We start from the raw sequence: 25,902 nt of genomic DNA, 5'->3' as shown, positions 1-25,902 counted from the left end.
TCAATGTCAGGAGTGGGATTGAACCCTGGTCTCCAGAGGAGACTGACACCTGATGTATGCAAACGGTTCGGAGATGATTGGGCCGTGTTGGGGTGATCTTTCCGTGGGTCGGTGCAGACTGGATGGGCTGAATGGTCTACTTCTGCACTGGAGGCATTCTATGATTACTTAACCAGGGTGCAAACGGCAGCATCAGGCCACAAGGACAAGGTAAGGTCTCAGGCCAGAGCAAGAGTCCTATGTAATGACACACAGAACATCAGAAATAAATACATTTATTGTGGACTGGTGCCATCTCCTGGCTGACAGGGAGCAGTGCGACACGGACACTTTCTTTCAGGAGCATTTCAAATTGGAGTGAAATAACACAAACAGAGTAAGACATCGTTTACGAAACAATTTATCAAACTAATGCAAAGCATCAAAAGGACTCAACCTTCGGCGGTATGTGATGGGGGGATACTGGTGAGCATCGCTGCCTTCCAAGCAGTTGATCCGGGTGCGATTCCCGGCCATCGCAATAATAATTTGATCGGAGGCGTTTGCGTGATTTCGTGTGTTTCGAGCTGAGGAAGAGAGCTGGAGAAAATGAGGTAGCTGGAGGCAGGAATCTTCGCTTGTTCTAAATAGTCTGGTTGGATTGTTCACATCCGTCCGAGTGGCGAAAGTGTGATCTCGGTTTCTATAGTAGTTTATTATTGGATATTGTTATATATGCTTATTGCCCCTCTGTGGGGTATTCCTGGAAGTTATTATATAAACTTTTCCCCTTCTCGCTGTTAAAGGATTTAAAAACACTAAAAAACTCCCGGTTTGATCTTTACCAAATGACATGACTGTGTTAATAAAACATAACTCATTCCAGTCAGTGGAGATGTGATATTGGCACCAATAATACTCACACACCACAGCAGATGTTGTCTGTTTTCCTCAGAGAGAGTCAATTGAAGAGCTTCCCTATTTTGTTACTTTGAGCTTCACAGTGATGTAATGCTGTCTGCTTCATTCCTGGGGAAAATGTCCCGTTCACACTGGATGCAACACTTTGATACTAATCTACTGAAAAGAAAAGGCGGATGTGCCGCAGGGTGATGGAGTCATGTTTAATTTTGGGGTGACTGAGAATATAAATTGCAGAGGATGGTTTCGATCCATCGACCTCTGGGTTATGGGCCCAACACGCTGCGCTGCGCCACTCTGCTTTTTAGACCCACTGTGTTCGCAATTGCTGTTCGGCGGCAGCCACATAACTATTTTACTCTTAAACGAGAACCACGTGTTGTGAAGCTCACCTTGGCTGGACAATAACACGGAACATCAGCACGGCTGTAACAGTAAGAGAAAGACACACAGTAAAGCAGGAAGAGACTATCAGGACACACACACAATGACACACAGAAAAGGTGCCGAGCAAACCAGCAAGGTACTGAAATGGAAAAACTGGTTATTTAGGAAAAAGGGATTTTCTGTTCCACAAAGATAGGCAATTAAATGTTTTTCCTGCTGTGTAACTGTGCTCTCTGCTGTCTGCTGTGTAACTGAGCTCTCTGCTGTGTAACTGTTCTCTCTCTTGGAACCGTGACTGTGCCGGTGACAGATCTTCACTGTGATTGTGTCAGATCATTCCCTGTTGTGTAAATGTGTTCCCAGTTGTGGAAATATGATCCGTCTGAAGCAGAACCTTTCTGCGCCATTACTGAGACGAAATTTCAATTCCAGATTAAGTAAATCTTGTCACGAAAGATCAGTTCAGGCCTCTGGAGTCCCAGTTCAGGAACATATCCTTGTGTTCCTGTTATCAAATCAGTCCGATCAGCTCAACACTCTCAGATTACAATATGGAAGCGCCCAACGTGGGTCTGGAACCCACGACCCTGGGATGAAGAGTCCCATGCTCCACCGACTGAACTAGCCGGGCTGATGTCCAAATTACCATTAACCCTCTTCCTGAGGAGATTAGAATTTGCTAAGCAACGAACTTTGTGTCAAACCGTTTGCTAAAAATCGATTAATTCTTCAGTCACAGTCGTTGGGAGCATGGCTCGAACCTACTGGGGAAAGTCCAACACCTTAACCACTCGATCATCGCAGCTGTGTTCAATAGGTCATTCATTAAACATTATAAAACATACAAAACATTATAAAACCGGCCTGGAATCACTCCAGGAAGTTCTTGCATAAGAAGTTGGGGACTCGGTTTCTATTGTGATTCATTGCTCGATAAAGCTTTATTTCCTTATTGGCCCCCTGTGAGTTATTACTGGATACCGTTATATATCTATATTTCCCCTCTGTGGGGTACGACTGGATAACGTTTCCCGAGCAGCTTTGACTAAGGGTCACCTGGACACGAAACGTCAGCTCATTTCTCTCCCTCCAGATGCTGTCAGATCTGCTGAGACTTTAAAGCATTTTCTCTGTGGTTCCCTACGTGTGAGCTTTACAATGTTGTAATGTGTCATGCTGTCTCTTTCATTCTTGGGACTAATGTCGGGATGAGACTGCAAGAAAGTTTCTGATAGCTATTTTCTGTAAAGCAAACAGGAACGCGTGTTATGTTTACTTTTGTTGTGAGGGAGAATGCAAATAGCAGAGAATACCCTCGATTCCTCGACCTCGGGCTAATTGCCCTGCACGCTTCCGCTGCGCACTCTGCTCCTTAAACCAGGAGCTACAACATTACTGCCCTGCGGTAACCACACAATTATTCACTTCCTCATTTTTTTCTTTCAACAAGAACAGACGTTTGAGCACACTGATACTGGTCAGCACAGTTCAGATAATTAACTTTCGTGCGGAATGGTTGTTCTGTGGAAGGTGATGTGATTTCTTCTGTGACGTTGTTCTGATGGGAAAGTGGGGAGTGACTGGAATCACCTTTATAAAATGAAGTTCGGGGCAGCAGTTTCATCTCTCTGGGAACATTGATCACGCTGTTACAGACTTCCTCAAACTTTGCCTCATGTCCGACCACAAAAAAAAGAGCACCCAGCAGAGTGGCGCAGCGGGAGCGTGCTGGGCCCATAACCCAGAGGTCGATGGATCGAAACCATCCTCTGCTATTCGTACTCTCAATCACACCAAACGGAAAAAAGTTGCTATTTGTCAGCAGCACATCTGCCTTTTTCTTTATTGGTACCAAAGTTTTGCTTTCAGTCTTATCCACTCTTTGACACCTGTTCTTCAGCTAGCCACAGTACAGTCGAGGTGATTAAGTTGACTTCTCCCAGAACACTCTTCTGCCGCCTCTACTGGATGAACGTTCACCTGATTGGACACTGGAGGGGTTCTTCGGCTGCTTGTCTGTGAGAGCAGCACCGGAAGCAGCTGTGGAGAGAGATTGCAGTCGCCAGAATGCAACTCTCCAATTAGATACTTCACGCCCTCAGATCTGAGACTTTCAAAACCTTCGTCTGAGGAACAGGTAGAGCGGTATATCGGACCTTGCTGATTAGAGGAAACTGATCAATGCAGCAATGAGAAGCTCCTTAACCACCAGCGGTTTGGACAAGGATGGTACTCAGATACAGGACTCTGGCTGGGGTTCAAAAGTAGGGAAAGCATGTCTTGTTTTAAATGTAATAAAGATGAAGAAAGACTTTAAGTCGATTTGTGCACGGATCTTAGTTTTTGCGTCAACGCATCAGGATGGCCGAGCGGTCTAAGGCGCTGCGTTCAGGTCGCAGTCTCTTCTGGAGGCGTGGGTTCGAATCCCACTCCTGATAGTGTCTTTTACTCCACGAGGTTAAATTTCTCCAGCAAGATTTTCAACCTCAGGTCCAATACCTCCCTTTCAATGGAAAAGCGTTGGTCTCAGTACATGAGATTCCCGCTTAAATACGCACAGCAAGACCCCACCGGCAAAAGCCCAGCTCATGACTCGACAATCTGCTTCGGTGAGTCTGGTTGAGGAATTCATATTGATCCCAAGAGAAGGGTAAAATTCGTCTTCTCTTGTAAATAGTCTGGCAGGTTGGATTGTTCACATCCGTCCAAGAGGGGAAGTTGGGGACTCGGCTTCTATTGTGATTCATTACTCGATAAAGCTTTATTTCCTTATTGGCCCCCTGTGAGTTATTACTGGATATCGTTATATATCTATATTGCCCCTCTGTGGGGTACGACTGGATAACGTTTCCCGTGCAGCTTTGACTAAGGGTCACCTGGACTCGAAACCTTAGCTCATTTCTCTCCCTCCAGATGCTGTCAGATCTGTTGAGACTTTCAAGCATTTTCTCTGTGATTCCCTATGTGTGAGCTTTACAATGTTGTAATGTGTCATGCTGTCTCTTTCATTCTTGGGACTAATGCCGGGATGAGACTGCAAGAAAGTTTCTGATAGCTATTTGCTGCAAAGAAAACAGGAACGTGTGTTATGTTTACTTTTGTTGTGAGGGAGAATGCAAATAACAGAGAATACCCTCGATTCCTCGACCTCGAGCTAATTGCCCTGCACGCTTCCGCTGCGCACTCTGCTCCTTAAACCAGGAGCTACAACATTACTGCCCTGCGGTAACCACACAATTATTCACTTCCGCATTTTTTTCTTTCAACAAGAACAGACGTTTGAGCACACTGATTCTGGTCAGCACAGTTCAGATAATTCACTTTCGTGCGGAATGGTTGTTCTGTGGAAGGTGATGTGATTTCTTCTGTGACGTTGTTCTGATGGGAAAGTGGGGAGTGACTGGAATCACCTTTATAAAATGAAGTTCGGGGCAGCAGTTTCATCTCTCTGGGAACATTGATCACGCTGTTACAGACTTCCTCAAACTTTGCCTCAAGTCCGACCACAAAAAAAAAAGAGCACAGAGCAGAGTGGCGCAGCGGAAGCGTGCTGGGCCCATAACCCAGAGGTCGATGGATCGAAACCATCCTCTGCTATTCGTACTCTCAATCACACCAAACGGAAAAAAGTTGCTATTTGTCAGCAGCACATCTGCCTTTTTCTTTATTGGTACCAAAGTTTTGCTTTCAGTCTTATCCACTCTTTGACACCTGTTCTTCAGCTAGCCACAGTACAGTCGAGGTGACTAAGTTGACTTCTCCCAGAACACTCTTCTGCCGCCTCTACTGAATGAACGTTTACCTGATTGGACACTGGAGGGGTTCTTCGGCTGCTTGTCTGTGAGAGCAGCACCGGAAGCAGCTGTGGCGAGAGATTGCAGTCGCCAGAATGCAACTCTCCAATTGGATACTTCACGTCCTCAGATCTTAGACTTTCAAAACCTTCGTCTGAGGAACAGATAGAGCGGTATATCGGACCTTGCTGATTAGAGGAAACTGATCAATGCAGCAATGAGAAGCTCCTTAACCACCAGCGGTTTGGACAAGGATGGCACTCAGATACAGGACTCTGGCTGGGGTTCAAAAGTAGGGAAAGCATGTCTTGTTTGAAATGTAATAAAGATGAAGACAGACTTTAAGTCGATTTGTGCACGGATCTTAGTTTTTGCGCCAACGCATCAGGATGGCCGAGCGGTCTAAGGCGCTGCGTTCAGGTCGCAGTCTCTTCTGGAGACGTGGGTTCGAATCCCACTCCTGATATTGCCTTTTACTCCACGAGGTTAAATTTCTCCAGCAAGATTTTCAACCTCAGGAAGATCCAATACCTCCCTTTCAATGGAAAAGCGTTGGTCTCAGTACATGAGATTCCCGCTTAAATACGCACAGCAAGACCCCACCGGCAAAAGCCCAGCTCGTGACTCGACAATCTGCTTCGGTGAGTCTGGTTGAGGAATTCATATTGATCCCAAGAGAAGGGTAAAATTCGTCTTCTCTTGTAAATAGTCTGGCAGGTTGGATTGTTCACATCCGTCCAAGAGGGGAAGTTGGGGACTCGGTTTCTATTGTGATTCATTGCTCGATAAAGCTTTATTTCCTTATTGGCCCCCTGTGAGTTATTACTGGATACCGTTATATATCTATATTGCCCCTCTGTGGGGTACGACTGGATAACGTTTCCCGAGCAGCTTTGACTAAGGGTCACCTGGACACGAAACGTCAGCTCATTTCTCTCCCTCCAGATGCTGTCAGATCTGCTGAGACTTTAAAGCATTTTCTCTGTGGTTCCCTATGTGTGAGCTTTACAATGTTGTAATGTGTCATGCTGTCTCTTTCATTCTTGGGACTAATGTCGGGATGAGACTGCAAGAAAGTTTCTGATAGCTATTTTCTGCAAAGCAAACAGGAACGCGTGTTATGTTTACTTTTGTTGTGAGGGAGAATGCAAATAGCAGAGAATACCCTCGATTCCTCGACCTAGGGCTAATAGCCCTGCACGCTTCCGCTGCGCACTCTGCTCCTTCAACCAGGAGCTACAACATTACTGCCCTGCGGTAACCACACAATTATTCACTTCCTCATTTTTTTCTTTCAACAAGAACAGACGTTTGAGCACACTGATACTGGTCAGCACAGTTCAGATAATTAACTTTCGTGCGGAATGGTTGTTCTGTGGAAGGTGATGTGATTTCTTCTGTGACGTTGTTCTGATGGGAAAGTGGGGAGTGACTGGAATCACCTTTATAAAATGAAGTTCGGGGCAGCAGTTTCATCTCTCTGGGAACATTGATCACGCTGTTACAGACTTCCTCAAACTTTGCCTCAAGTCCGACCACAAAAAAAAAGAGCACCGAGCAGAGTGGCGCAGCGGGAGCGTGCTGGGCCCGTAACCCAGAGGTCGATGGATCGAAACCATCCTCTGCTATTCGTACTCTCAATCACACCAAACGGAAAAAAGTTGCTATTTGTCAGCAGCACATCTGCCTTTTTCTTTATTGGTACCAAAGTTTTGCTTTCAGTCTTATCCACTCTTTGACACCTGTTCTTCAGCTAGCCACAGTACAGTCGAGGTGATTAAGTTGACTTCTCCCAGAACACTCTTCTGCCGCCTCTACTGGATGAACGTTCACCTGATTGGACACTGGAGGGGTTCTTCGGCTGCTTGTCTGTGAGAGCAGCACCGGAAGCAGCTGTGGAGAGAGATTGCAGTCGCCAGAATGCAACTCTCCAATTCGATACTTCACGCCCTCAGATCTTAGACTTTCAAAACATTCGTCTGAGGAACAGGTAGAGCGGTATATCGGACCTTGCTGATTAGAGGAAACTGATCAATGCAGCAATGAGAAGCTCCTTAACCACCAGCGGTTTGGACAAGGATGGTACTCAGATACAGGACTCTGGCTGGGGTTCAAAAGTAGGGAAAGCATGTCTTGTTTTAAATGTAATAAAGATGAAGAAAGACTTTAAGTCGATTTGTGCACGGATCTTAGTTTTTGCGTCAACGCATCAGGATGGCCGAGCGGTCTAAGGCGCTGCGTTCAGGTCGCAGTCTCTTCTGGAGGCGTGGGTTCGAATCCCACTCCACGAGGTTAAATTTCTCCAGCAAGATTTTCAACCTCAGGTCCAATACCTCCCTTTCAATGGAAAAGCGTTGGTCTCAGTACATGAGATTCCCGCTTAAATACGCACAGCAAGACCCCACCGGCAAAAGCCCAGCTCATGACTCGACAATCTGCTTCGGTGAGTCTGGTTGAGGAATTCATATTGATCCCAAGAGAAGGGTAAAATTCGTCTTCTCTTGTAAATAGTCTGGCAGGTTGGATTGTTCACATCCGTCCAAGAGGGGAAGTTGGGGACTCGGCTTCTATTGTGATTCATTACTCGATAAAGCTTTATTTCCTTATTGGCCCCCTGTGAGTTATTACTGGATATCGTTATATATCTATATTGCCCCTCTGTGGGGTACGACTGGATAACGTTTCCCGTGCAGCTTTGACTAAGGGTCACCTGGACTCGAAACCTTAGCTCATTTCTCTCCCTCCAGATGCTGTCAGATCTGTTGAGACTTTAAAGCATTTTCTCTGTGATTCCCTATGTGTGAGCTTTACAATGTTGTAATGTGTCATGCTGTCTCTTTCATTCTTGGGACTAATGCCGGGATGAGACTGCAAGAAAGTTTCTGATAGCTATTTGCTGCAAAGAAAACAGGAACGTGTGTTATGTTTACTTTTGTTGTGAGGGAGAATGCAAATAACAGAGAATACACTCGATTCCTCGACCTCGAGCTAATTGCCCTGCACGCTTCCGCTGCGCACTCTGCTCCTTAAACCAGGAGCTACAACATTACTGCCCTGCGGTAACCACACAATTATTCACTTCCGCATTTTTTTCTTTCAACAAGAACAGACGTTTGAGCACACTGATTCTGGTCAGCACAGTTCAGATAATTCACTTTCGTGCGGAATGGTTGTTCTGTGGAAGGTGATGTGATTTCTTCTGTGACGTTGTTCTGATGGGAAAGTGGGGAGTGACTGGAATCACCTTTATAAAATGAAGTTCGGGGCAGCAGTTTCATCTCTCTGGGAACATTGATCACGCTGTTACAGACTTCCTCAAACTTTGCCTCAAGTCCGACCACAAAAAAAATAGAGCACAGAGCAGAGTGGCGCAGCGGGAGCGTGCTGGGCCCATAACCCAGAGGTCGATGGATCGAAACCATCCTCTGCTATTCGTACTCTCAATCACACCAAACGGAAAAAAGTTGCTATTTGTCAGCAGCACATCTGCCTTTTTCTTTATTGGTACCAAAGTTTTGCTTTCAGTCTTATCCACTCTTTGACACCTGTTCTTCAGCTAGCCACAGTACAGTCGAGGTGACTAAGTTGACTTCTCCCAGAACACTCTTCTGCCGCCTCTACTGAATGAACGTTTACCTGATTGGACACTGGAGGGGTTCTTCGGCTGCTTGTCTGTGAGAGCAGCACCGGAAGCAGCTGTGGAGAGAGATTGCAGTCGCCAGAATGCAACTCTCCAATTAGATACTTCACGTCCTCAGATCTTAGACTTTCAAAACCTTCGTCTGAGGAACAGATAGAGCGGTATATCGGACCTTGCTGATTAGAGGAAACTGATCAATGCAGCAATGAGAAGCTCCTTAACCACCAGCGGTTTGGACAAGGATGGCACTCAGATACAGGACTCTGGCTGGGGTTCAAAAGTAGGGAAAGCATGACTTGTTTGAAATGTAATAAAGATGAAGACAGACTTTAAGTCGATTTGTGCACGGATCTTAGTTTTTGCGCCAACGCATCAGGATGGCCGAGCGGTCTAAGGCGCTGCGTTCAGGTCGCAGTCTCTTCTGGAGACGTGGGTTCGAATCCCACTCCTGATATTGCCTTTTACTCCACGAGGTTAAATTTCTCCAGCAAGATTTTCAACCTCAGGAAGATCCAATACCTCCCTTTCAATGGAAAAGCGTTGGTCTCAGTACATGAGATTCCCGCTTAAATACGCACAGCAAGACCCCACCGGCAAAAGCCCAGCTCGTGACTCGACAATCTGCTTCGGTGAGTCTGGTTGAGGAATTCATATTGATCCCAAGAGAAGGGTAAAATTCGTCTTCTCTTGTAAATAGTCTGGCAGGTTGGATTGTTCACATCCGTCCAAGAGGGGAAGTTGGGGACTCGGTTTCTATTGTGATTCATTGCTCGATAAAGCTTTATTTCCTTATTGGCCCCCTGTGAGTTATTACTGGATACCGTTATATATCTATATTGCCCCTCTGTGGGGTACGACTGGATAACGTTTCCCGAGCAGCTTTGACTAAGGGTCACCTGGACACGAAACGTCAGCTCATTTCTCTCCCTCCAGATGCTGTCAGATCTGCTGAGACTTTAAAGCATTTTCTCTGTGGTTCCCTATGTGTGAGCTTTACAATGTTGTAATGTGTCATGCTGTCTCTTTCATTCTTGGGACTAATGTCGGGATGAGACTGCAAGAAAGTTTCTGATAGCTATTTTCTGCAAAGCAAACAGGAACGCGTGTTATGTTTACTTTTGTTGTGAGGGAGAATGCAAATAGCAGAGAATACCCTCGATTCCTCGACCTAGGGCTAATAGCCCTGCACGCTTCCGCTGCGCACTCTGCTCCTTCAACCAGAAGCTACAACATTACTGCCCTGCGGTAACCACACAATTATTCACTTCCTCATTTTTTTCTTTCAACAAGAACAGACGTTTGAGCACACTGATACTGGTCAGCACAGTTCAGATAATTAACTTTCGTGCGGAATGGTTGTTCTGTGGAAGGTGATGTGATTTCTTCTGTGACGTTGTTCTGATGGGAAAGTGGGGAGTGACTGGAATCACCTTTATAAAATGAAGTTCGGGGCAGCAGTTTCATCTCTCTGGGAACATTGATCACGCTGTTACAGACTTCCTCAAACTTTGCCTCAAGTCCGACCACAAAACAAAAGAGCACCGAGCAGAGTGGCGCAGCGGGAGCTTGCTGGGCCCATAACCCAGAGGTCGATGGATCGAAACCATCCTCTGCTATTCGTACTCTCAATCACACCAAACGGAAAAAAGTTGCTATTTGTCAGCAGCACATCTGCCTTTTTCTTTATTGGTACCAAAGTTTTGCTTTCAGTCTTATCCACTCTTTGACACCTGTTCTTCAGCTAGCCACAGTACAGTCGAGGTGATTAAGTTGACTTCTCCCAGAACACTCTTCTGCCGCCTCTACTGGATGAACGTTCACCTGATTGGACACTGGAGGGGTTCTTCGGCTGCTTGTCTGTGAGAGCAGCACCGGAAGCAGCTGTGGAGAGAGATTGCAGTCGCCAGAATGCAACTCTCCAATTAGATACTTCACGTCCTCAGATCTTAGACTTTCAAAACCTTCGTCTGAGGAACAGATAGAGCGGTATATCGGACCTTGCTGATTAGAGGAAACTGATCAATGCAGCAATGAGAAGCTCCTTAACCACCAGCGGTTTGGACAAGGATGGCACTCAGATACAGGACTCTGGCTGGGGTTCAAAAGTAGGGAAAGCATGACTTGTTTGAAATGTAATAAAGATGAAGACAGACTTTAAGTCGATTTGTGCACGGATCTTAGTTTTTGCGCCAACGCATCAGGATGGCCGAGCGGTCTAAGGCGCTGCGTTCAGGTCGCAGTCTCTTCTGGAGACGTGGGTTCGAATCCCACTCCTGATATTGCCTTTTACTCCACGAGGTTAAATTTCTCCAGCAAGATTTTCAACCTCAGGAAGATCCAATACCTCCCTTTCAATGGAAAAGCGTTGGTCTCAGTACATGAGATTCCCGCTTAAATACGCACAGCAAGACCCCACCGGCAAAAGCCCAGCTCGTGACTCGACAATCTGCTTCGGTGAGTCTGGTTGAGGAATTCATATTGATCCCAAGAGAAGGGTAAAATTCGTCTTCTCTTGTAAATAGTCTGGCAGGTTGGATTGTTCACATCCGTCCAAGAGGGGAAGTTGGGGACTCGGTTTCTATTGTGATTCATTGCTCGATAAAGCTTTATTTCCTTATTGGCCCCCTGTGAGTTATTACTGGATACCGTTATATATCTATATTGCCCCTCTGTGGGGTACGACTGGATAACGTTTCCCGAGCAGCTTTGACTAAGGGTCACCTGGACACGAAACGTCAGCTCATTTCTCTCCCTCCAGATGCTGTCAGATCTGCTGAGACTTTAAAGCATTTTCTCTGTGGTTCCCTATGTGTGAGCTTTACAATGTTGTAATGTGTCATGCTGTCTCTTTCATTCTTGGGACTAATGTCGGGATGAGACTGCAAGAAAGTTTCTGATAGCTATTTTCTGCAAAGCAAACAGGAACGCGTGTTATGTTTACTTTTGTTGTGAGGGAGAATGCAAATAGCAGAGAATACCCTCGATTCCTCGACCTAGGGCTAATAGCCCTGCACGCTTCCGCTGCGCACTCTGCTCCTTCAACCAGAAGCTACAACATTACTGCCCTGCGGTAACCACACAATTATTCACTTCCTCATTTTTTTCTTTCAACAAGAACAGACGTTTGAGCACACTGATACTGGTCAGCACAGTTCAGATAATTAACTTTCGTGCGGAATGGTTGTTCTGTGGAAGGTGATGTGATTTCTTCTGTGACGTTGTTCTGATGGGAAAGTGGGGAGTGACTGGAATCACCTTTATAAAATGAAGTTCGGGGCAGCAGTTTCATCTCTCTGGGAACATTGATCACGCTGTTACAGACTTCCTCAAACTTTGCCTCAAGTCCGACCACAAAAAAAAAGAGCACCGAGCAGAGTGGCGCAGCGGGAGCTTGCTGGGCCCATAACCCAGAGGTCGATGGATCGAAACCATCCTCTGCTATTCGTACTCTCAATCACACCAAACGGAAAAAAGTTGCTATTTGTCAGCAGCACATCTGCCTTTTTCTTTATTGGTACCAAAGTTTTGCTTTCAGTCTTATCCACTCTTTGACACCTGTTCTTCAGCTAGCCACAGTACAGTCGAGGTGATTAAGTTGACTTCTCCCAGAACACTCTTCTGCCGCCTCTACTGGATGAACGTTCACCTGATTGGACACTGGAGGGGTTCTTCGGCTGCTTGTCTGTGAGAGCAGCACCGGAAGCAGCTGTGGAGAGAGATTGCAGTCGCCAGAATGCAACTCTCCAATTCGATACTTCACGCCCTCAGATCTTAGACTTTCAAAACATTCGTCTGAGGAACAGGTAGAGCGGTATATCGGACCTTGCTGATTAGAGGAAACTGATCAATGCAGCAATGAGAAGCTCCTTAACCACCAGCGGTTTGGACAAGGATGGTACTCAGATACAGGACTCTGGCTGGGGTTCAAAAGTAGGGAACGAAGGAGGTTGAGGGGCGACCTGATAGAGGTATACAAAATTATGAGGGGCATAGACAGAGTGGATAGTCAGAGGCTTTTCCCCAGGGTAGAGGGGTCAATTACTAGGGGGCATAGGTTTAAGGTGAGAGGGGCAAAGTTTAGAGTAGATGTACGAGGCAAGTTTTTTACGCAGAGGGTAGTGGGTGCCTGGAACTCACTACCGGAGGAGGTAGTGGAGGCAGGGACGATAGGGACATTTAAGGGGCATCTTGACAAATATATGAATAGGATGGGAATAGAAGGATACGGACCCAGGAAGTGTAGAAGATTGTAGTTTAGTCGGGCAGTATGGTCGGCACGGGCTTGGAGGGCCGAAGGGCCTGTTCCTGTGCTGTACATTTCTTTGTTCTTTGTTTGTTGAAAGCATGTCTTGTTTTAAATGTAATAAAGATGAAGAAAGACTTTAAGTCGATTTGTGCACGGATCTTAGTTTTTGCGTCAACGCATCAGGATGGCCGAGCGGTCTAAGGCGCTGCGTTCAGGTCGCAGTCTCTTCTGGAGGCGTGGGTTCGAATCCCACTCCTGATATTGCCTTTTACTCCACGAGGTTAAATTTCTCCAGCAAGATTTTCAACCTCAGGTCCAATACCTCCCTTTCAATGGAAAAGCGTTGGTCTCAGTACATGAGATTCCCGATTAAATACGCACAGCAAGACCCCACCGGCAAAAGCCCAGCTCATGACTCGACAATCTGCTTCGGTGAGTCTGGTTGAGGAATTCATATTGATCCCAAGAGAAGGGTAAAATTCGTCTTCTCTTGTAAATAGTCTGGCAGGTTGGATTGTTCACATCCGTCCAAGAGGGGAAGTTGGGGACTCGGCTTCTATTGTGATTCATTACTCGATAAAGCTTTATTTCCTTATTGGCCCCCTGTGAGTTATTACTGGATATCGTTATATATCTATATTGCCCCTCTGTGGGGTACGACTGGATAACGTTTCCCGTGCAGCTTTGACTAAGGGTCACCTGGACTCGAAACCTTAGCTCATTTCTCTCCCTCCAGATGCTGTCAGATCTGTTGAGACTTTAAAGCATTTTCTCTGTGATTCCCTATGTGTGAGCTTTACAATGTTGTAATGTGTCATGCTGTCTCTTTCATTCTTGGGACTAATGCCGGGATGAGACTGCAAGAAAGTTTCTGATAGCTATTTGCTGCAAAGAAAACAGGAACGTGTGTTATGTTTACTTTTGTTGTGAGGGAGAATGCAAATAACAGAGAATACCCTCGATTCCTCGACCTCGAGCTAATTGCCCTGCACGCTTCCGCTGCGCACTCTGCTCCTTAAACCAGGAGCTACAACATTACTGCCCTGCGGTAACCACACAATTATTCACTTCCGCATTTTTTTCTTTCAACAAGAACAGACGTTTGAGCACACTGATTCTGGTCAGCACAGTTCAGATAATTCACTTTCGTGCGGAATGGTTGTTCTGTGGAAGGTGATGTGATTTCTTCTGTGACGTTGTTCTGATGGGAAAGTGGGGAGTGACTGGAATCACCTTTATAAAATGAAGTTCGGGGCAGCAGTTTCATCTCTCTGGGAACATTGATCACGCTGTTACAGACTTCCTCAAACTTTGCCTCAAGTCCGACCACAAAAAAAAAAGAGCACAGAGTAGAGTGGCGCAGCGGAAGCGTGCTGGGCCCATAACCCAGAGGTCGATGGATCGAAACCATCCTCTGCTATTCGTACTCTCAATCACACCAAACGGAAAAAAGTTGCTATTTGTCAGCAGCACATCTGCCTTTTTCTTTATTGGTACCAAAGTTTTGCTTTCAGTCTTATCCACTCTTTGACACCTGTTCTTCAGCTAGCCACAGTACAGTCGAGGTGACTAAGTTGACTTCTCCCAGAACACTCTTCTGCCGCCTCTACTGAATGAACGTTTACCTGATTGGACACTGGAGGGGTTCTTCGGCTGCTTGTCTGTGAGAGCAGCACCGGAAGCAGCTGTGGAGAGAGATTGCAGTCGCCAGAATGCAACTCTCCAATTAGATACTTCACGTCCTCAGATCTTAGACTTTCAAAACCTTCGTCTGAGGAACAGATAGAGCGGTATATCGGACCTTGCTGATTAGAGGAAACTGATCAATGCAGCAATGAGAAGCTCCTTAACCACCAGCGGTTTGGACAAGGATGGCACTCAGATACAGGACTCTGGCTGGGGTTCAAAAGTAGGGAAAGCATGACTTGTTTGAAATGTAATAAAGATGAAGACAGGCTTTAAGTCGATTTGTGCACGGATCTTAGTCTTTGCGCCAACGCATCAGGATGGCCGAGCGGTCTAAGGCGCTGCGTTCAGGTCGCAGTCTTTTCTGGAGACGTGGGTTCGAATCCCACTCCTGATATTGCCTTTTACTCCACGAGGTTAAATTTCTCCAGCAAGATTTTCAACCTCAGGAAGATCCAATACCTCCCTTTCAATGGAAAAGCGTTGGTCTCAGTACATGAGATTCCCGCTTAAATACGCACAGCAAGACCCCACCGGCAAAAGCCCAGCTCGTGACTCGACAATCTGCTTCGGTGAGTCTGGTTGAGGAATTCATATTGATCCCAAGAGAAGGGTAAAATTCGTCTTCTCTTGTAAATAGTCTGGCAGGTTGGATTGTTCACACCCGTCCAAGAGGGGAAGTTGGGGACTCGGTTTCTATTGTGATTCATTGCTCGATAAAGCTTTATTTCCTTATTGGCCCCCTGTGAGTTATTACTGGATACCGTTATATATCTATATTGCCCCTCTGTGGGGTACGACTGGATAACGTTTCCCGAGCAGCTTTGACTAAGGGTCACCTGGACACGAAACGTCAGCTCATTTCTCTCCCTCCAGATGCTGTCAGATCTGCTGAGACTTTAAAGCATTTTCTCTGTGGTTCCCTATGTGTGAGCTTTACAATGTTGTAATGTGTCATGCTGTCTCTTTCATTCTTGGGACTAATGTCGGGATGAGACTGCAAGAAAGTTTCTGATAGCTATTTTCTGCAAAGCAAACAGGGACGCGTGTTATGTTTACTTTTGTTGTGATGGAGAATGCAAATAGCAGAGAATACCCTCGATTCCTCGACCTAGGGCTAATAGCCCTGCACGCTTCCGCTGCGCACTCTGCTCCTTCAACCAGGAGCTACAACATTACTGCCCTGCGGTAACCACACAATTATTCACTTCCTCATTTTTTTCTTTCAACAAGAACAGACGTTTGAGCACACTGATACTGGTCAGCACAGTTCAGATAATTAACTTTCGTGCGGAATGGTTGTTCTGTGGAAGGTGATGTGATTTCTTCTGTGACGTTGTTCTGATGGGAAAGTGGGGAGTGACTGGAATCACCTTTATAAAATGAAGTTCGGGGCAGCAGTTTCATCTCTCTGGGAACATTGATCACGCTGTTACAGACTTCCTCAAACTTTGCCTCAAGTCCGACCACAAAAAAAAAGAGCACTGAGCAGAGTGGCGCAGCGGAAGCGTGCTGGGCCCATAACCCAGAGGTCGATGGATCGAAACCATCCTCTGCTATTCGTACTCTCAATCACACCAAACGGAGAAAAGTTGCTATTTGTCAGCAGCACATCTGCCTTTTTCTTTATTTGTACCAAAGTTTTGCTTTCAGTCTTATCCACTCTTTGACACCTGTTCTTCAGCTAGCCACAGTACAGTCGAGGTGACTAAGTTGACTTCTCCCAGAACACTCTTCTGCCGCCTCTACTGGATGAAAGTTTACCTGATTGGACAGTGGAGGGGTTCTTCGGCTACTTGTCTGTGAGAGCAGCACCGGAAGCAGCTGTGGAGAGAGATTGCAGTCGCCAGAATGCAACTCTCCAATTAGATACTTCACGTCCTCAGATCTTAGACTTTCAAGACCTTCGTCTGAGGAACAGATAGAGCGGTATATCGGACCTTGCTGATTAGAGGAAACTGATCAATGCAGCAATGAGAAGCTCCTTAATCACCAGCGGTTTGGACAAGGATGGCACTCAGATACAGGACTCTGGCTGGGGTTCAAAAGTAGGGAAAGCATGTCTTGTTTGAAATGTAATAAAGATGAAGACAGACTTTAAGTCGATTTGTGCACGGATCTTAGTTTTTGCGTCAACGCATCAGGATGGCCGAGCGGTCTAAGGCGATGCGTTCAGGTCGCAGTCTCTTCTGGAGACGTGGGTTCGAATCCCACTCCTGATAGAGTCTTTTACTCCACGAGGTTAAATTTCTCCAGCAAGATTTTCAACCTCAGGTCCAATACCTCCCTTTCAATGGAAAAGCGTTGGTCTCAGTACATGAGATTCCCGCTTAAATACGCACAGCAAGACCCCACCGGCAAAAGCCCAGCTCATGACTCGAAAATCTGCTTCGGTGAGTCTGGTTGAGGAATTCATATTGATCCCAAGAGAAGGGTAAAATTCGTCTTCTCTTGTAAATAGTTTGGCAGGTTGGATTGTTCACATCCGTCCAAGAGGGGAAGTTGGGGACTCGGTTTCTATTGTGATTCATTGCTCGATAAAGCTTTATTTCCTTATTGGCCCCCTGTGAGTTATTACTGGATACCGTTATATATCTATATTGCCCCTCTGTGGGGTACGACTGGATAATGTTTCCCGAGCAGCTTTGACTAAGGGTCACCTGGACTCGAAACCTTAGCTCATTTCTCTCCCTCCAGATGCTGTCAGATCTGTTGAGACTTTAAAGCATTTTCTCTGTGATTCCCTATGTGTGAGCTTTACAATGTTGTAATGTGTCATGCTGTCTCTTTCATTCTTGGGACTAATGCCGGGATGAGACTGCAAGAAAGTTTCTGATAGCTATTTGCTGCAAAGAAAACAGGAACGTGTGTTATGTTTACTTTTGTTGTGAGGGAGAATGCAAATAGCAGAGAATACCCTCGATTCCTCGACCTCGGGCTAATTGCCCTGCACGCTTGCGCTGCGCACTCTGCTCCTTAAACCAGGAGCTACAACATTACTGCCCTGCGGTAACCACACAATTATTCACTTCCTCATTTTTTTCTTTCAACAAGAACAGACGTTTGAGCACACTGATACTGGTCAGCACAGTTCAGATAATTAACTTTCGTGCGGAATGGTTGTTCTGTGGAAGGTGATGTGATTTCTTCTGTGACGTTGTTCTGATGGGAAAGTGGGGAGTGACTGGAATCACCTTTATAAAATGAAGTTCGGGGCAGCAGTTTCATCTCTCTGGGAACATTGATCACGCTGTTACAGACTTCCTCAAACTTTGCCTCAAGTCCGACCACAAAAAAAAAAGAGCACTGAGCAGAGTGGCGCAGCGGATGCGTGCTGGGCCCATAACCCAGAGGTCGATGGATCGAAACCATCTTCTGCTATTCGTACTCTCAATCACACCAAACGGAGAAAAGTTGCTATTTGTCAGCAGCACATCTGCCTTTTTCTTTATTTGTACCAAAGTTTTGCTTTCAGTCTTATCCACTCTTTGACACCTGTTCTTCAGCTAGCCACAGTACAGTCGAGGTGATTAAGTTGACTTCTCCCAGAACACTCTTCTGCCGCCTCTACTGGATGAACGTTCACCTGATTGGACACTGGAGGGGTTCTTCGGCTGCTTGTCTGTGAGAGCAGCACCGGAAGCAGCTGTGGAGAGAGATTGCAGTCGCCAGAATGCAACTCTCCAATTAGATACTTCACGCCCTCAGATCTTAGACTTTCAAAACCTTCGTCTGAGGAACAGGTAGAGCGGTATATCGGACCTTGCTGATTAGAGGAAACTGATCAATGCAGCAATGAGAAGCTCCTTAACCACCAGCGGTTTGGACAAGGATGGTACTCAGATACAGGACTCTGGCTGGGGTTCAAAAGTAGGGAAAGCATGTCTTGTTTTAAATGTAATAAAGATGAAGAAAGACTTTAAGTCGATTTGTGCACGGATCTTAGTTTTTGCGCCAACGCATCAGGATGGCCGAGCGGTCTAAGGCGCTGCGTTCAGGTCGCAGTCTCTTCTGGAGGCGTGGGTTCGAATCCCACTCCTGATAGTGTCTTTTACTCCACGAGGTTAAATTTCTCCAGCAAGATTTTCAACCTCAGGAAGATCCAATACCTCCCTTTCAATGGAAAAGCGTTGGTCTCAGTACATGAGATTCCCGCTTAAATACGCACAGCAAGACCCCACCGGCAAAAGCCCAGCTCATGACTCGACAATCTGCTTCGGTGAGTCTGGTTGAGGAATTCATATTGATCCCAAGAGAAGGGTAAAATTCGTCTTCTCTTGTAAATAGTCTGGCAGGTTGGATTGTTCACATCCGTCCAAGAGGGGAAGTTGGGGACTCGGCTTCTATTGTGATTCATTACTCGATAAAGCTTTATTTCCTTATTGGCCCCCTGTGAGTTATTACTGGATATCGTTATATATCTATATTGCCCCTCTGTGGGGTACGACTGGATAACGTTTCCCGTGCAGCTTTGACTAAGGGTCACCTGGACTCGAAACCTTAGCTCATTTCTCTCCCTCCAGATGCTGTCAGATCTGCTGAGACTTTAAAGCATTTTCTCTGTGGTTCCCTATGTGTGAGCTTTACAATGTTGTAATGTGTCATGCTGTCTCTTTCATTCTTGGGACTAATGTCGGGATGAGACTGCAAGAAAGTTTCTGATAGCTATTTTCTGCAAAGCAAACAGGAACGCGTGTTATGTTTACTTTTGTTGTGATGGAGAATGCAAATAGCAGAGAATACCCTCGATTCCTCGACCTAGGGCTAATAGCCCTGCACGCTTCCGCTGCGCACTCTGCTCCTTCAACCAGGAGCTACAACATTACTGCCCTGCGGTAACCACACAATTATTCACTTCCTCATTTTTTTCTTTCAACAAGAACAGACGTTTGAGCACACTGATACTGGTCAGCACAGTTCAGATAATTAACTTTCGTGCGGAATGGTTGTTCTGTGGAAGGTGATGTGATTTCTTCTGTGACGTTGTTCTGATGGGAAAGTGGGGAGTGACTGGAATCACCTTTATAAAATGAAGTTCGGGGCAGCAGTTTCATCTCTCTGGGAACATTGATCACGCTGTTACAGACTTCCTCAAACTTTGCCTCAAGTCCGACCACAAAAAAAAAGAGCACTGAGCAGAGTGGCGCAGCGGAAGCGTGCTGGGCCCATAACCCAGAGGTCGATGGATCGAAACCATCCTCTGCTATTCGTACTCTCAATCACACCAAACGGAGAAAAGTTGCTATTTGTCAGCAGCACATCTGCCTTTTTCTTTATTTGTACCAAAGTTTTGCTTTCAGTCTTATCCACTCTTTGACACCTGTTCTTCAGCTAGCCACAGTACAGTCGAGGTGACTAAGTTGACTTCTCCCAGAACACTCTTCTGCCGCCTCTACTGGATGAAAGTTTACCTGATTGGACAGTGGAGGGGTTCTTCGGCTACTTGTCTGTGAGAGCAGCACCGGAAGCAGCTGTGGAGAGAGATTGCAGTCGCCAGAATGCAACTCTCCAATTAGATACTTCACGTCCTCAGATCTTAGACTTTCAAGACCTTCGTCTGAGGAACAGATAGAGCGGTATATCGGACCTTGCTGATTAGAGGAAACTGATCAATGCAGCAATGAGAAGCTCCTTAATCACCAGCGGTTTGGACAAGGATGGCACTCAGATACAGGACTCTGGCTGGGGTTCAAAAGTAGGGAAAGCATGTCTTGTTTGAAATGTAATAAAGATGAAGACAGACTTTAAGTCGATTTGTGCACGGATCTTAGTTTTTGCGTCAACGCATCAGGATGGCCGAGCGGTCTAAGGCGATGCGTTCAGGTCGCAGTCTCTTCTGGAGACGTGGGTTCGAATCCCACTCCTGATAGAGTCTTTTACTCCACGAGGTTAAATTTCTCCAGCAAGATTTTCAACCTCAGGTCCAATACCTCCCTTTCAATGGAAAAGCGTTGGTCTCAGTACATGAGATTCCCGCTTAAATACGCACAGCAAGACCCCACCGGCAAAAGCCCAGCTCATGACTCGAAAATCTGCTTCGGTGAGTCTGGTTGAGGAATTCATATTGATCCCAAGAGAAGGGTAAAATTCGTCTTCTCTTGTAAATAGTTTGGCAGGTTGGATTGTTCACATCCGTCCAAGAGGGGAAGTTGGGGACTCGGTTTCTATTGTGATTCATTGCTCGATAAAGCTTTATTTCCTTATTGGCCCCCTGTGAGTTATTACTGGATACCGTTATATATCTATATTGCCCCTCTGTGGGGTACGACTGGATAATGTTTCCCGAGCAGCTTTGACTAAGGGTCACCTGGACTCGAAACCTTAGCTCATTTCTCTCCCTCCAGATGCTGTCAGATCTGTTGAGACTTTAAAGCATTTTCTCTGTGATTCCCTATGTGTGAGCTTTACAATGTTGTAATGTGTCATGCTGTCTCTTTCATTCTTGGGACTAATGCCGGGATGAGACTGCAAGAAAGTTTCTGATAGCTATTTGCTGCAAAGAAAACAGGAACGTGTGTTATGTTTACTTTTGTTGTGAGGGAGAATGCAAATAGCAGAGAATACCCTCGATTCCTCGACCTCGGGCTAATTGCCCTGCACGCTTGCGCTGCGCACTCTGCTCCTTAAACCAGGAGCTACAACATTACTGCCCTGCGGTAACCACACAATTATTCACTTCCTCATTTTTTTCTTTCAACAAGAACAGACGTTTGAGCACACTGATACTGGTCAGCACAGTTCAGATAATTAACTTTCGTGCGGAATGGTTGTTCTGTGGAAGGTGATGTGATTTCTTCTGTGACGTTGTTCTGATGGGAAAGTGGGGAGTGACTGGAATCACCTTTATAAAATGAAGTTCGGGGCAGCAGTTTCATCTCTCTGGGAACATTGATCACGCTGTTACAGACTTCCTCAAACTTTGCCTCAAGTCCGACCACAAAAAAAAAAGAGCACTGAGCAGAGTGGCGCAGCGGATGCGTGCTGGGCCCATAACCCAGAGGTCGATGGATCGAAACCATCTTCTGCTATTCGTACTCTCAATCACACCAAACGGAGAAAAGTTGCTATTTGTCAGCAGCACATCTGCCTTTTTCTTTATTTGTACCAAAGTTTTGCTTTCAGTCTTATCCACTCTTTGACACCTGTTCTTCAGCTAGCCACAGTACAGTCGAGGTGATTAAGTTGACTTCTCCCAGAACACTCTTCTGCCGCCTCTACTGGATGAACGTTCACCTGATTGGACACTGGAGGGGTTCTTCGGCTGCTTGTCTGTGAGAGCAGCACCGGAAGCAGCTGTGGAGAGAGATTGCAGTCGCCAGAATGCAACTCTCCAATTAGATACTTCACGCCCTCAGATCTTAGACTTTCAAAACCTTCGTCTGAGGAACAGGTAGAGCGGTATATCGGACCTTGCTGATTAGAGGAAACTGATCAATGCAGCAATGAGAAGCTCCTTAACCACCAGCGGTTTGGACAAGGATGGTACTCAGATACAGGACTCTGGCTGGGGTTCAAAAGTAGGGAAAGCATGTCTTGTTTTAAATGTAATAAAGATGAAGAAAGACTTTAAGTCGATTTGTGCACGGATCTTAGTTTTTGCGCCAACGCATCAGGATGGCCGAGCGGTCTAAGGCGCTGCGTTCAGGTCGCAGTCTCTTCTGGAGGCGTGGGTTCGAATCCCACTCCTGATAGTGTCTTTTACTCCACGAGGTTAAATTTCTCCAGCAAGATTTTCAACCTCAGGAAGATCCAATACCTCCCTTTCAATGGAAAAGCGTTGGTCTCAGTACATGAGATTCCCGCTTAAATACGCACAGCAAGACCCCACCGGCAAAAGCCCAGCTCATGACTCGACAATCTGCTTCGGTGAGTCTGGTTGAGGAATTCATATTGATCCCAAGAGAAGGGTAAAATTCGTCTTCTCTTGTAAATAGTCTGGCAGGTTGGATTGTTCACATCCGTCCAAGAGGGGAAGTTGGGGACTCGGCTTCTATTGTGATTCATTACTCGATAAAGCTTTATTTCCTTATTGGCCCCCTGTGAGTTATTACTGGATATCGTTATATATCTATATTGCCCCTCTGTGGGGTACGACTGGATAACGTTTCCCGTGCAGCTTTGACTAAGGGTCACCTGGACTCGAAACCTTAGCTCATTTCTCTCCCTCCAGATGCTGTCAGATCTGTTGAGACTTTAAAGCATTTTCTCTGTGATTCCCTATGTGTGAGCTTTACAATGTTGTAATGTGTCATGCTGTCTCTTTCATTCTTGGGACTAATGCCGGGATGAGACTGCAAGAAAGTTTCTGATAGCTATTTGCTGCAAAGAAAACAGGAACGTGTGTTATGTTTACTTTTGTTGTGAGGGAGAATGCAAATAGCAGAGAATACCCTCGATTCCTCGACCTCGGGCTAATTGCCCTGCACGCTTCCGCTGCGCACTCTGCTCCTTAAACCAGGAGCTACAACATTACTGCCCTGCGGTAACCACACAATTATTCACTTCCTCATTTTTTTCTTTCAACAAGAACAGACGTTTGAGCACACTGATACTGGTCAGCACAGTTCAGATAATTAACTTTCGTGCGGAATGGTTGTTCTGTGGAAGGTGATGTGATTTCTTCTGTGACGTTGTTCTGATGGGAAAGTGGGGAGTGACTGGAATCACCTTTATAAAATGAAGTTCGGGGCAGCAGTTTCATCTCTCTGGGAACATTGATCACGCTGTTACAGACTTCCTCAAACTTCGCCTCAAGTCCGACCACAAAAAAAAAGAGCACTGAGCAGAGTGGCGCAGCGGAAGCGTGCTGGGCCCATAACCCAGAGGTCGATGGATCGAAACCATCCTCTGCTATTCGTACTCTCAATCACACCAAACGGAGAAAAGTTGCTATTTGTCAGCAGCACATCTGCCTTTTTCTTTATTTGTACCAAAGTTTTGCTTTCAGTCTTATCCACTCTTTGACACCTGTTCTTCAGCTAGCCACAGTACAGTCGAGTGACTAAGTTGACTTCTCCCAGAACACTCTTCTGCCGCCTCTACTGGATGAAAGTTTACCTGATTGGACAGTGGAGGGGTTCTTCGGCTACTTGTCTGTGAGAGCAGCACCGGAAGCAGCTGTGGAGAGAGATTGCAGTCGCCAGAATGCAACTCTCCAATTAGATACTTCACGTCCTCAGATCTTAGACTTTCAAAACCTTCGTCTGAGGAACAGATAGAGCGGTATATCGGACCTTGCTGATTAGAGGAAACTGATCAATGCAGCAATGAGAAGCTCCTTAACCACCAGCGGTTTGGACAAGGATGGCACTCAGATACAGGACTCTGGCTGGGGTTCAAAAGTAGGGAAAGCATGTCTTGTTTGAAATGTAATAAAGATGAAGACAGACTTTAAGTCGATTTGTGCACGGATCTTAGTTTTTGCGTCAACGCATCAGGATTGCCGAGCGGTCTAAGGCGCTGCGTTCAGGTCGTAGTCTCTTCTGGAGGCGTGGGTTCGAATCCCACTTCTGATATTGCCTTTTACTCCACGAGGTTAAATTTCTCCAGCAAGATTTTCAACCTCAGGAAGATCCAATACCTCCCTTTCAATGGAAAACCGTTGGTCTCAGTACATGAGATTCCCGCTTAAATACGCACAGCAAGACCCCACCGGCAAAAGCCCAGCTCATGACTCGAAAATCTGCTTCGGTGAGTCTGGTTGAGGAATTCATATTGATCCCAAGAGAAGGGTAAAATTCGTCTTCTCTTGTAAATAGTCTGGCAGGTTGGATTGTTCACATCCGTCCAAGAGGGGAAGTTGGGGACTCGGTTTCTATTGTGATTCATTGCTCGATAAAGCTTTATTTCCTTATTGGCCCCCTGTGAGTTATTACTGGATACCGTTATATATCTAGATTGCCCCTCTGTGGGGTACGACTGGATAACGTTTCCCGAGCAGCTTTGACTAAGGGTCACCTGGACACGAAACGTCAGCTCATTTCTCTCCCTCCAGATGCTGTCAGATCTGCTGAGACTTTGAAGCATTTTCTCTGTGGTTCCCTATGTGTGAGCTTTACAATGTTGTAATGTGTCATGCTGTCTCTTTCATTCTTGGGACTAATGTCGGGATGAGACTGCAAGAAAGTTTCTGATAGCTATTTTCTGCAAAGCAAACAGGAACGCGTGTTATGTTTACTTTTGTTGTGAGGGAGAATGCAAATAGCAGAGAATACCCTCGATTCCTCGACCTAGGGCTAATAGCCCTGCACGCTTCCGCTGCGCACTCTGCTCCTTAAACCAGGAGCTACAACATTACTGCCCTGCGGTAACCACACAATTATTCACTTCCTCATTTTTTTCTTTCAACAAGAACAGACGTTTGAGCACACTGATACTGGTCAGCACAGTTCAGATAATTAACTTTCGTGCGGAATGGTTGTTCTGTGGAAGGTGATGTGATTTCTTCTGTGACGTTGTTCTGATGGGAAAGTGGGGAGTGACTGGAATCACCTTTATAAAATGAAGTTCGGGGCAGCAGTTTCATCTCTCTGGGAACATTGATCACGCTGTTACAGACTTCCTCAAACTTTGCCTCAAGTCCGACCACAAAAAAAAGAGCACCGAGCAGAGTGGCGCAGCGGTAGCGTGCTGGGCCCATAACCCAGAGGTCGATGGATCGAAACCATCCTCTGCTATTCGTACTCTCAATCACCCCAAACGGAAAAAAGTTGCTATTTGTCAGCAGCACATCTGCCTTTTTCTTTATTGGTACCAAAGTTTTGCTTTCAGTCTTATCCACTCTTTGACACCTGTTCTTCAGCTAGCCACAGTACAGTCGAGGTGATTAAGTTGACTTCTCCCAGAACACTCTTCTGCCGCCTCTACTGGATGAACGTTCACCTGATTGGACACTGGAGGGGTTCTCCGGCTGCTTGTCTGTGAGAGCAACACTAAATTGCCCTTAGTGTCCAAAATTGCCCGCAGAGTTGGGTGGGGTTGCTGGGTTATGGGGATAGGGTGGAGGTGTGGACCTTGGGTAGGTTGCTCTTTCCAAGAGCCGGTGCAGACTCGATGGGCCGAATGGCCTCCTTCTGCTCTGTAAATTCTATGAATCTGTGTGACCGAGCCCGGTAAGAGATGGTCGTAGAGTTACATCTGTCTGAACAATTGACACAGATTCAGCTCCTGGCCATCACAGTGGTGAATTATTTAATTAGATATCGCAGGTCAGGTCAGAAAATGAGGGGACAGTCCTCAAATAAAATTCA

General features: G+C 46.1%; 22 non-coding genes across 22 annotated transcripts; 21 read left to right on the top strand and 1 right to left on the bottom strand.

Moving 5' to 3' along the window:
• Window positions 1-1,845: 1,845 nt before the first annotated feature.
• trnak-cuu (transfer RNA lysine (anticodon CUU)) lies at window positions 1,846-1,918 on the bottom strand. The gene has a single exon. It is a non-coding gene; the product is annotated as a tRNA-Lys (tRNA).
• A 1,072-nt stretch (window positions 1,919-2,990) lies between these two features.
• Window positions 2,991-3,062, top strand: trnam-cau (transfer RNA methionine (anticodon CAU)). Its single transcript has one exon. It is a non-coding gene; the product is annotated as a tRNA-Met (tRNA).
• A 580-nt stretch (window positions 3,063-3,642) lies between these two features.
• On the top strand, window positions 3,643-3,725 carry trnal-cag (transfer RNA leucine (anticodon CAG)). The gene has a single exon. It is a non-coding gene; the product is annotated as a tRNA-Leu (tRNA).
• A 1,087-nt stretch (window positions 3,726-4,812) lies between these two features.
• On the top strand, window positions 4,813-4,884 carry trnam-cau (transfer RNA methionine (anticodon CAU)). Its single transcript has one exon. It is a non-coding gene; the product is annotated as a tRNA-Met (tRNA).
• A 580-nt stretch (window positions 4,885-5,464) lies between these two features.
• On the top strand, window positions 5,465-5,547 carry trnal-cag (transfer RNA leucine (anticodon CAG)). The gene has a single exon. It is a non-coding gene; the product is annotated as a tRNA-Leu (tRNA).
• Window positions 5,548-6,637: 1,090 nt separating this feature from the next.
• On the top strand, window positions 6,638-6,709 carry trnat-cgu (transfer RNA threonine (anticodon CGU)). The gene has a single exon. It is a non-coding gene; the product is annotated as a tRNA-Thr (tRNA).
• A 580-nt stretch (window positions 6,710-7,289) lies between these two features.
• On the top strand, window positions 7,290-7,373 carry trnal-cag (transfer RNA leucine (anticodon CAG)). The gene has a single exon. It is a non-coding gene; the product is annotated as a tRNA-Leu (tRNA).
• A 1,067-nt stretch (window positions 7,374-8,440) lies between these two features.
• trnam-cau (transfer RNA methionine (anticodon CAU)) lies at window positions 8,441-8,512 on the top strand. The gene has a single exon. It is a non-coding gene; the product is annotated as a tRNA-Met (tRNA).
• Window positions 8,513-9,092: 580 nt separating this feature from the next.
• Window positions 9,093-9,175, top strand: trnal-cag (transfer RNA leucine (anticodon CAG)). The gene has a single exon. It is a non-coding gene; the product is annotated as a tRNA-Leu (tRNA).
• Window positions 9,176-10,917: 1,742 nt separating this feature from the next.
• Window positions 10,918-11,000, top strand: trnal-cag (transfer RNA leucine (anticodon CAG)). The gene has a single exon. It is a non-coding gene; the product is annotated as a tRNA-Leu (tRNA).
• Window positions 11,001-13,145: 2,145 nt separating this feature from the next.
• Window positions 13,146-13,228, top strand: trnal-cag (transfer RNA leucine (anticodon CAG)). The gene has a single exon. It is a non-coding gene; the product is annotated as a tRNA-Leu (tRNA).
• Window positions 13,229-14,315: 1,087 nt separating this feature from the next.
• trnam-cau (transfer RNA methionine (anticodon CAU)) lies at window positions 14,316-14,387 on the top strand. The gene has a single exon. It is a non-coding gene; the product is annotated as a tRNA-Met (tRNA).
• A 580-nt stretch (window positions 14,388-14,967) lies between these two features.
• Window positions 14,968-15,050, top strand: trnal-cag (transfer RNA leucine (anticodon CAG)). The gene has a single exon. It is a non-coding gene; the product is annotated as a tRNA-Leu (tRNA).
• A 1,090-nt stretch (window positions 15,051-16,140) lies between these two features.
• Window positions 16,141-16,212, top strand: trnam-cau (transfer RNA methionine (anticodon CAU)). The gene has a single exon. It is a non-coding gene; the product is annotated as a tRNA-Met (tRNA).
• Window positions 16,213-16,792: 580 nt separating this feature from the next.
• On the top strand, window positions 16,793-16,875 carry trnal-cag (transfer RNA leucine (anticodon CAG)). The gene has a single exon. It is a non-coding gene; the product is annotated as a tRNA-Leu (tRNA).
• A 1,739-nt stretch (window positions 16,876-18,614) lies between these two features.
• On the top strand, window positions 18,615-18,697 carry trnal-cag (transfer RNA leucine (anticodon CAG)). The gene has a single exon. It is a non-coding gene; the product is annotated as a tRNA-Leu (tRNA).
• A 1,090-nt stretch (window positions 18,698-19,787) lies between these two features.
• On the top strand, window positions 19,788-19,859 carry trnam-cau (transfer RNA methionine (anticodon CAU)). The gene has a single exon. It is a non-coding gene; the product is annotated as a tRNA-Met (tRNA).
• Window positions 19,860-20,439: 580 nt separating this feature from the next.
• trnal-cag (transfer RNA leucine (anticodon CAG)) lies at window positions 20,440-20,522 on the top strand. The gene has a single exon. It is a non-coding gene; the product is annotated as a tRNA-Leu (tRNA).
• A 1,739-nt stretch (window positions 20,523-22,261) lies between these two features.
• trnal-cag (transfer RNA leucine (anticodon CAG)) lies at window positions 22,262-22,344 on the top strand. The gene has a single exon. It is a non-coding gene; the product is annotated as a tRNA-Leu (tRNA).
• A 1,090-nt stretch (window positions 22,345-23,434) lies between these two features.
• On the top strand, window positions 23,435-23,506 carry trnam-cau (transfer RNA methionine (anticodon CAU)). Its single transcript has one exon. It is a non-coding gene; the product is annotated as a tRNA-Met (tRNA).
• A 579-nt stretch (window positions 23,507-24,085) lies between these two features.
• trnal-cag (transfer RNA leucine (anticodon CAG)) lies at window positions 24,086-24,168 on the top strand. The gene has a single exon. It is a non-coding gene; the product is annotated as a tRNA-Leu (tRNA).
• Window positions 24,169-25,257: 1,089 nt separating this feature from the next.
• trnam-cau (transfer RNA methionine (anticodon CAU)) lies at window positions 25,258-25,329 on the top strand. Its single transcript has one exon. It is a non-coding gene; the product is annotated as a tRNA-Met (tRNA).
• The last annotated feature ends 573 nt before the right edge of the window (window positions 25,330-25,902 follow it).

Source organism: Scyliorhinus torazame, chromosome 24 (assembly GCF_047496885.1).
Source record: "Scyliorhinus torazame isolate Kashiwa2021f chromosome 24, sScyTor2.1, whole genome shotgun sequence".
NCBI classification, from domain to species: domain Eukaryota; kingdom Metazoa; phylum Chordata; class Chondrichthyes; order Carcharhiniformes; family Scyliorhinidae; genus Scyliorhinus; species Scyliorhinus torazame.
Note: the sequence above shows the minus strand (reverse complement) of the source record. Positions and strands in the feature narration are given on the sequence as shown.